This window comes from Astatotilapia calliptera, chromosome 9, assembly GCF_900246225.1.
Source record: "Astatotilapia calliptera chromosome 9, fAstCal1.2, whole genome shotgun sequence".
In the NCBI taxonomy this organism is placed as follows: domain Eukaryota; kingdom Metazoa; phylum Chordata; class Actinopteri; order Cichliformes; family Cichlidae; genus Astatotilapia; species Astatotilapia calliptera.
The window spans coordinates 3,971,953-3,981,745 of record NC_039310.1 but is presented as its reverse complement, the minus strand read 5'-3'; positions in this window follow the sequence as shown (position 1 = coordinate 3,981,745).

Here is a 9,793-nt window from a genome sequence, read left to right as displayed (position 1 = left end):
TTTTTATTGAACCACTAGCAGCAGCAATCAGACAGAATTCAGTAATTAAGGGCATAAAATGCAAGAACGTGGAACATAAAATCAGCCTTTATGCGGATGATGTGTTACTCTTTCTCCAAAATTCACAAACCAATATCTCTGGGGTGATTGAATTGATAAACTCTTTTGCAAGAATATCAGATTACTCAATTAACTGGTCAAAATCTACAGTCCTACCGATTAATTGCTCCCTCCATAATTCCTCTTCTACACCACTGCAATCGGGAAATATAAAATATTTAGGTATTAATGTTTCTCCCAAGCTTGCAGATCTAACTAAATTAAACCATATCCCACTTTTAAAGAAGGTAGAAGATGATCTGGCTAGATGGAAATGTCTACCCATATCACTCATGGGAAGGGTTGCCGCTATAAAAATGATGGTCTTACCAAAAATAAATTATTTATTCTCAATGATCCCAACTAAACCGCCACAAGATTGGTTCAGATCTCTAGATTCATGTATGTCCAAATTCCTTTGGAAAAATAAACCCCCACGTATAAGCTTAAAAACACTACAAAAGACCAAGGATAAAGGAGGACTAGAACTGCCTAACTTTCAGCACTACTTCTTAGCCAACAGGCTTCAGTTTATCTCAGGATGGCTAAAACACACCCTCTTAGATGAACCTTGGCCAGATGTAGAACAAGCACAATAATCTAGAGATCTCAGATCTACCATTTATCAGCTCAAACATCCAACGACATGAATGCTTTAAAAGCATCAACATCAGCTCTTCTCTGACAGCATGGTGGGAGTTTCTAAAATTGACGGCGTCTTCATTAATCCCATGCAAACGTACACCTATCTGGAACAACCCTGACATATTACAAAACAATAATATGATAAACTTTTCAGATTGGAGTGATAAAGGAATCAAATATTTAGAACATATACTAGAAGGAACAGAATTTATTTCATTTGACAGACTAGTTACACAATATGGGATCAACAAGAAAAGATTTTTAGAATATCAACAAATTAAATCCATAGTAAAAAAGAAATTTAAACCAGGTCAAGTTGAACTACAAACACCAGCAAGTGTGGTTCAATTTCTTACTCTTAAACCCCCCAAATTACTATCCAAAATATACAGAATGCTTTCTAAAACAGATGAATCAATATCACTTCCTATTGCAAAATGGGAAGCGGATTTATCAGTTAACTTAGACCTAAACTTCTGGTCTCAGATTTGCTTAAAAACCTTTCATCTAATTAGAAATCCCAGTCTTCAATTAATTCAATACAAAATATTACATAGAGTGCACTATACAGGTCATCGGATGTTCAAGATGGGCTTTACGTCTACCAACAACTGCTCACACTGCCAAACCAATTCACCGGACAATTATATCCACGCTCTTTGGTTCTGTCCACCAGTTCAGAAGTTTTGGCGTGAGATATGTGAAGACTTATCGAAGTGTCTGAAATGTAACATTCCAACTTCCCCCTTAGTGTGTTTGTTGGGCAGCTTAGATAATGTCACTTCAGAAAAGAATATCGCCCATATGGTTTTCACTGCCCTATGCATAGCCAAGAAAACAGTCCTCATGAACTGGAAAAATAAAAATAATCTTAATTCTAACCAATATAGAAATTATCTATTAGATTACATTAGTCTTGATACAGCCTCTGCCACCACATCAGATCAATTGCTCTGGGCTCCTTTGATCAGCTCCATCACCTAGTGGGGGTGGGGGGCATAGTTTGGTCCCGCCTTCACTGTTGTGATTGGTGTGGGGGTAGGGACAGGCTTAGGGCGTCGGGGGGTTCCCCGGAGGCATCTTCCTTGGGGGGCTCTGTTGGCTCTCAGGTGACTGTTTCCTCGCGGCTGCGTGCAGCGGGGCTAGGGGAGGGTCTGTGCTGACGGACGTGGGTTACTGACCTGGTAGCCTGGCTGCCCCTGGGTGGGTCCGGGATAGGCGTGAGGTTCTGGGGGCGCTCCGTCTCTGGGCTGGGGCCCGGGCCGGGCCTCGGGGGCTTGGGTCCTGGTTAGTGTGTTGCCGGGGTTGTGGGCGGGTGGGTGCATGGGGGCCCAGCCCTGGCGCAGGGTGCCGCCGGTGCATCGAGCCACCTGGGGGGCTCTTCAACTGGTGGGGGAGATTGTCACATCTTGCAGGAGCTTTCCTCTCTTCAGGAACTCTCTCTGCAGGAGGGGGAGATACAGGAGGGGTGGAGGAAGATCTCAGCCTGGGTGTTTATTGTCTTATGTAGTCTGGAAGATGAGTGGATGGTGGGGTGGGTGCAGTTTTCTCTGTGGTGGGGTTGGGTGGACTGTCCCGGGCTCTGTGGGGCCGGGAGGCGCTGCTGCGCTGGGCCCCGGTCTGGATGGGCCTGGGCCCCCTTTCCCTGGCGGGTCGCGGAGTATGGGGGTGCCTACTGGGGTCAGCGGGGGAGCTGGCCCCAGGGAGGGGTCACTTGCCCCTCCCTTCCTTCCCTCCCCATCTCCAGCTGCCTCCCTCTTCCCGCTCCACCACAACACATGCAGGACCTTGGAGTAGGGGTATGTCACCAGGGTGCAGAGGAGGCTACCCCCCCCCCCCCCCCCGTCCCCTTCTGGCTGCCTCTGCCTCAATTTTATCCCACAACTTAGACATTCACATTACTCACACTCTCATTACACATACATATAGGATCTTGGGGGTGGGCACGATACACGGAGTCCAAAGTACCATCAGGGTGTACACCCCACCCCTGGCGTCGTTGCCCACCTCTCAATTTTAAATACACGTAGACATTGAGGGCTAGCAGGAGGGACCATGCGCTTACCTGCTGCTCTCTGGCAGGTAGCTCCAAGCCCTCCTGGGTTTTAAATGCACCTTAGAACACACATGCATCAACACTACAATGAGCGGGTGGAGGGAGGTTTGGAGTCTTCTCTCACCCCCGTTCTCTGCGACCTGCTGGAGCGGGGGGCTAGGAGGAGGAGTTGGCCGTCCGACTGCGGTCTGGAGTGTGGGGCCTCCCTGCTGCTGCGGAGTCAGGGCGGTCTGCCTCCCCCCACCGCAGGGAAAAGGGTAACACCACCTGGGTCTGGGTGCAGTTCCCCCCTCCAGGGGCAAGGGTACCTAGACCCGGTTTGTAGAGTACGCTTGGGGAGTGTGATCGTGTGTACAGCGTCTCTTTATGTCTGTCTCCACGTTGGTTGAGTGTGGAGTAAGTGCATATGAGAGCATGAGGGTGGGAATGGATGTTTGTATCTGTGTGTGCCTGTATGTCTGTGTCTATATGTCAGGTTGGGTGTCAGGCGCCACCTCTCTGGGGACATCTCAGGCCCTCCAAGGTTTGGAGGTCTATCTCCCCCCACCACCACTTCCCCTGCCGGTGGCGGACTCCCTCAGGTGTCGGTGCGTTGGTGGTTCTTTGTGTCTGGGGGTGGGCGTCCAGGTACACACCGGCTCACTCCTTGGCGGCCGCTTATCGGGGCCTGGAGCCTGGGGCTCGCTCGGGCCACTTCGGAGGTGGGGTGCCCCCGGCCTCTCGGCCTGGGGCTCGGTCACTCAGGCGCAGCTGGCTGCCGGCGGAGCTCACGGGCGCGTCACTGCAACTCCCCCTGGTTTCTGCTCCGCGGCTGCTGAGTGAGCCCTCATCTGGGACTCTCCTCAGCTCTTTCTGGGACAGTGGCGCAGCTGCCCCTCTGTTGGTCTTCCTTGGTCTCTTGTGTTCTGGGGGCCTCTGGATGTCTGGAGTTTTGATCTCCTCCATACCTGCTTCATGCCCTGGAGGACGGGGCTGTGGCCCCCCCACACCCTCTAGCAGATTATTACATGAAGGAACCTTTTAAAAAACAAAAACAAGCGCGTCCATGCTCACAGGTGTACACACGGGTGATCACACCCACAAACTACACCCTTTTTGGCTCCTACCTCAAAGCACACTGTGTTCTGTTGATCTTATGTGCTGCACAATAATGTTTAATATTTAATATTTACTGTCATATTCCCATATATCATTGTGATGTTGTTTATTCTATTACTCTTGTTCTCTTCTGCTTGTTTTCTTTTTTCTTTCTCAGCAGGTGATCCAGGTGATTGATATATGCATTTTTTTTTCTCTGCCCGTTCTGTTGGTTTTTGTTTTTTGCCCTTCTCCCCCGTCCCTCTTCTCAGCTGTTTCTCTTTCCCTCTTTCTTTCTCTCCTTCTTTCCCCCAGTCAAGTCTGTCCCGTATTCAGTAAGTGAAAATAAAATAAACAATAAAAGGTGAATCAAATGGACCATTATGGCAAGGCTGGGATGGTCAGTTTGGTAAAGTAAATCCGTTGGGCATCTTTCTTTGCCTTTAGACAACAATTCTGATGCAAAAGAGCCAAACGGGACAGGCCAAAAAAAAAATACCCGTGTAGGTGTGGACACAGCGTAAAAGAGTTAGTAGTTTATTTTCTTACTACCTGTAATTTATTGCAGATTACTTGTATTTGCTTAATTATTTACTAAATGTTTGAGGTGTGAAATAAACCGCAATGGAGCAAAATATGGGCGTGTGTGGTTGGAGGATGTGTTAGTGCGTGTGCACGCGCGGGGGGGCGCGAACATTTTTCTTGTAAAACAAAGGGGGGGCCAGCAAAAAAAGTCTGGGAACCACTGGTATAAGACCTTTCAGAGTCTTATATTCTATCTCCTTTTTGTTGTCTTTATAGAAGGCCAGCGAAAAGGCTGGAGACATGATGGTACACTCAAAAGAATGAATGAGGTGGATTGTTCAGTGTATATTAATTATTTTCATTTTACTTAAAATATATGTTTTTGGTAAGTTAAAATATGTTTTTCTAATTAAGTCTACGTAATTGTGTCTATTATTGTGTGTACAGAATACTAATGTGTTACTTGATGGCATAACATTTAAGTTAATTAGGATCGATATACTTCGTATATCCACAATGTGGCAGTAATGCAAAAACAGTTGCAATAAAACTGCAAAGAACAACAAGGTTTCAGGGCTTGGGCCTGCTCATGCGCAAGACTTCAAATTTAACTTAAAAACGTTGTTTTTGGCGCCAAGCTGCTGTTTCTTTTTTTTCCAAATAAGTTGGATGTACTTAATTCATTTGTGTGGAACCTGCTGACAAAATAGATTTATGTGAAACTAATTAGTAAAGCACAAGGTGGCTGAAAATATAATATTTGAATTAATCTAACTTAAATTTCACATTTTACTACCACAAATAAGAAATGTGCTTAAAAATTAATCTAAACTATCTCACCTGTAAATACATCATTTATGTTCATACAACACAACTTGATTTAGGTAGTCTTAAATATCTCCTGTTAATCCTAAGGAGTTTTTTTAAAATTAGATGACCTAAAGGTTTTTGCTTTAAACTAACATAATGTAATTTCGTGGAACCTGTTGACAAAATAATTGTAATTAAAGTCAACGTTTCATTTTGTTTGAGTGTAGGATGTGAGCAGTTGGTGATGTTTGCTGATGATATTCCTGGAGGAGCTTTAGAAATCATTTGAAGTGTTTAATGAACATAATATATGACAAAGAGTACAAGGAAAAAAAATTCTCAAGGAGGGAGGGGTCAACATGGGGCTAGAAGGGGGTGAATAACAGCCTGTTTAAAATATGGAGGGACACATTTAAGGATTATTCATTACCTTAAGAGTAAATGGTGTGTGAGACCTTTTTGAACAGTGAAGTTGCTAAAGTGTCAAATGGGCAAAACAATGGCTTCATTTTATCAACCAAACTGACGAGACTGTTCAGAGAGGTGGCAGGTGTCTCTGTGTGCAGGCAGGAATAGGACCCAAAGTGCAGACTCACGGCAGGCAAAACTGTATTTCAAAACTCAGCTTTTATTGCTGGAGGGCAAAACGTAACAAAAATCCAAATAAACTTACATGAGCAAGCAGACAGAACACACAGCATAAATGAGAGTAGATCACGACACAGACACAGAAACACAGGGCTTAAATACACAGAGGGAGCAATCAGGGAATGAATAACAGGAGGGAAACACAGCTGGGGCAAATCAGGCCTAACGAGACAGGGGAAGCAAAACCAGATGCACTTACATGAGACAGACTTTCAAAGTAAAACAGGAAACATAACACAGACGTGAACTTGACAAGGGGATACAGCTGACAGGGGAGACAGAGCAACTAGAGAACACAGAGACATAAACCATAAGACAGAACTCAAAGAAACCAAAGGAGGCTGGACCAGATGAGGAGGGTGGCGCTGCAGGCGACGGCGTGGGAGCCGCAGGTGGTGGCGCTGCAGCGGAGACAGGTTGCTGGACGGACCCCTCGGACCCTCCAGCGGAGGCGAACAAAGGCTGGTGCGGTTCTCCAGAACCCCCAGCGGGAACAGAAGGCTGGACGGGCCCCTCGGACCCTCCAGTGGAGGCAGAAGGCTGGACGGGCCCCTCGGACCCTCCAGCAGGACCAGGTTGCAGAACAGATGACTGGGGAGAGGAGTGGCGGTGGCGATGTTTCCTTCTGGAAGAGGGAACCGGTGGAGAAATGGAGACGACCTCCTCATCCTCCGACCACATAGCCGCCAGGGAAAAGGCAGGCGAAAGGACAGGCGAACAAGGTCCCGGCTGGCGTGAGGAAGGAGAAGAAGTCCGTGGCAGCGTTGAGGCAGGTGGAGAGTGTGTTGTCCTGGGTCAGCGGTAAAGAAGTGGAGGTGGAAATAGAGAGAGCAAGCTCGCCAGCCCGGACTTGCTCCCTCCAGGCAGCTATGGAGTTGCCCAGCACAGTGTCTGTAGAAAGCTGAGTTAGCCGAGGGTTGCTCCGAATGACAGCGTCTACTGCGCTTAGCCCAACCGCCATGGTCCTTAAATCCTTGGACTGGGCAATGCCGTCAAGAAGCTTAATCATCCGCTCCATCTCAGCGTTAAACTCAAAGGCTGAAGAGTCGCAGGGTCCATGTTCTGGTCGCGATCTTCTGTCAGGTGTCTCTGTGTGCAGGCAGGAATAGGACCCAAAGTGCAGACTCACGGCAGGCAAAACTGTATTTCAAAACTCACGTTTTGCCCTCCAGCAATAAAAGCTCACAAAAAGCCAAAAAGTAGTGATATGATGTTCTGTATCGAGGCTTCGAAGCTTATGTCGAGTAATTGAGGGGGCGTTTCCGCGATGCGCGTATCGAGGCTTGCTTCATTTATGGGAGGAGCTGAAAATGATGACGTCCGAAGCCTCGCTGCCCGGCTGTACCACGTGACTGGTTCATGAAGCGGTTCGAACTTTGCCGCGAGATATGACAGCGATATAAACCCTCAGACTTCAATCAAAATGTGGGTGTTTGATGGAGAGTTGCGGTTAGAGAGAGTTTGGAGACAGTTTGGAGGTTTATGAGAGTGAGGAGAGAAAGTCAGGAGAGAATGGAGCCAGCTAAGAAGAGGAGGATGTCCTCCCCTGTGTGGGAACATTTTGATCTTATTGCTCCCAACAAGGTATGTAAATTTCTACAGAAGATGTATTTTCATGATACTGATGGTGCAATACAATTTATGTTAAGCTGTCGTTACTTTTGTACAAGGTGAAGTGTTTGCTATGTGCCAGGGAGCTGGGATATAACAACAACACCTCATCCATGCTTAGGCACTACAGAGCTTTGCATGAGAATAAGGGAACACCGATTGTGGAGCAAGACCAGGTGAGCCATCAAATGCAATGATAATATAGCATGCAGTAATGTTACTAAATGATATAACAATATTATACAACTGTAATAAGTTACGTGTGTGATATTTATATTTGTGCTTTGTTCTCCTGAGGAAAGACAAAGACAATCTCCAATAGCTGAAGACCTGGTCAGCATGGTGATTGAGGACTCCCAGCCATTTAGCATTGTGGAGGACAAAGGATTCAAAAGATTTGTTAAATCATTAAATCCTAGCTATGTTCTCCCCACTAAAAAGGTCATAAAAATTTTAGTTTTTACAGAATAAAATGTGAACAGGCAGGACTGAGGCTCAAAGCCTCAGTGTGTAGCTGTCCATACCTCAACGTTACAAAAGCACAACCACTGTCCACACCCCCAACCACACCTCACCTCACAGTAAATGATCATTTCCATTTAAGCATGTCCAAATGATCATTTTCCATACTGCCAGTATAAATATACACAGTATACTGCATCACTACAATATACATGTTTTACACACTCCTTTTGTTGTTGACATTTACAGGCTGTGTGCAAAATGCCACACTCTTCAAATTCATGCCAACTAATATTTTTACGTCCAGTAGGTGTCCTGCTAGAGCAAATGAAGCTTCAAGAAGCTTTGTGCTGGGGTGAACCAATTGGATGAAAAGCTTCAGTGCTTCATGAAGCTTCATCTGCCCATCACTGCCAAAACACCAAATAAACTTACATGAGCAGGCAGACAGAACACACAGCATAAATGAGGGTAAATCACGACACAGACACAGAGAAACACAGGGCTTAAATACACAGAGGGCGCCATCAGGGAATGAGTAACAGGAGGGAAACACAGCTGGGGCAAATCAGGCCTAACGTAACAGGGGAAGCAAAACCAGACGCATTTACATGAGACAGACTTTCAAAGTAAAACAGGAAACATAACACAGAGACGTGAACTTGACAAGGGGATACAGCTGACAGGGGAGACAGAGCAACTAGAGAACACAGAGACATAAACCATAAGACAGAACTCAAAGAAACCAAAGACTAGAAATGATAAATATAATAAACTCAAAAACCCTGGGCCAACGACCCAGGCATCCTAACAAGAGGTTGGTGCAAAGAGTGATGAGCAGCTAATATGTTCTTGATATTATGGGTCTCATTAACACAGAAAGGTTTCACACTCTTTATTTGACTGAACAGTTGGAGCAGGACGTGCAGACGTGACAATGTTTCTGATTGTGTCAAATAAAACTTCTGAATTCTCTTGCTGTTTGGATAAAATACGTGGCCTTCACATTTGTGATATTATTAGAAGAATGTAAGAGCTCTTTATATCACAAAGATGCAAGTTTATTCTTTGATTGTTTTTTCTGTTGGGAACAAAACATTTTTACAACAATTTGTTGTTCTATAAGGATCGTGGTCCTTGATGGACCTACACTGACCTCATGTCAGATTTGTAGATAGATTTAGCCTATGTTTCTATTTTCAAACCCTTTAAGCTGAGAGAACATTTCATTTACAGCTTGTTTTAAGTGTGATAGAGACTCAGTCCTGGGGGGAATACCCTTTATATGTGCAGGTGTACAGAACTAAAACTGCTGAGTGGAACTGCATGCATTGCACAGAAACGTGCACAGTTCCTGTTACTGTAGAGAATCCCATATTTGCTTTATTAGACTGTAGGACAGAAACCCCAGGGGAAACCGTGGGTTAGCTGACCAAGTTAATAACAAGCTTTGTGTGGCTGTTTGTCCTGATCACCAGTGCTGGGTAAGTGAACTTAGATAACGAACAGAAACCCTGAGTATGCCAAACTCACTTCACTGCATAGGGCCCAGTTACACTGCTGTGTAAATGAAACACTTTAATGATTGGTTATGTGTCAGTACTATTAGAACAGCTGACACATACCTTCTCTAAAGACCAGGTTTTTATGGCTTTTAACCCCAAAACATGCTACGCCAAAAAGCAGTCCACCCACAGTCCCCCGGCACAGATTAGTAATACACTATTAGAGTAGTAATACACCAGTAAGTGCCAGGATGATTGTCCTGTTTTATACATCAAGGAAACCAAACAACCTCTGGCCAAGCACATGGCTTAAGGCAGAAGAGCTACCTCATTATCACCATCATTGATTATTATG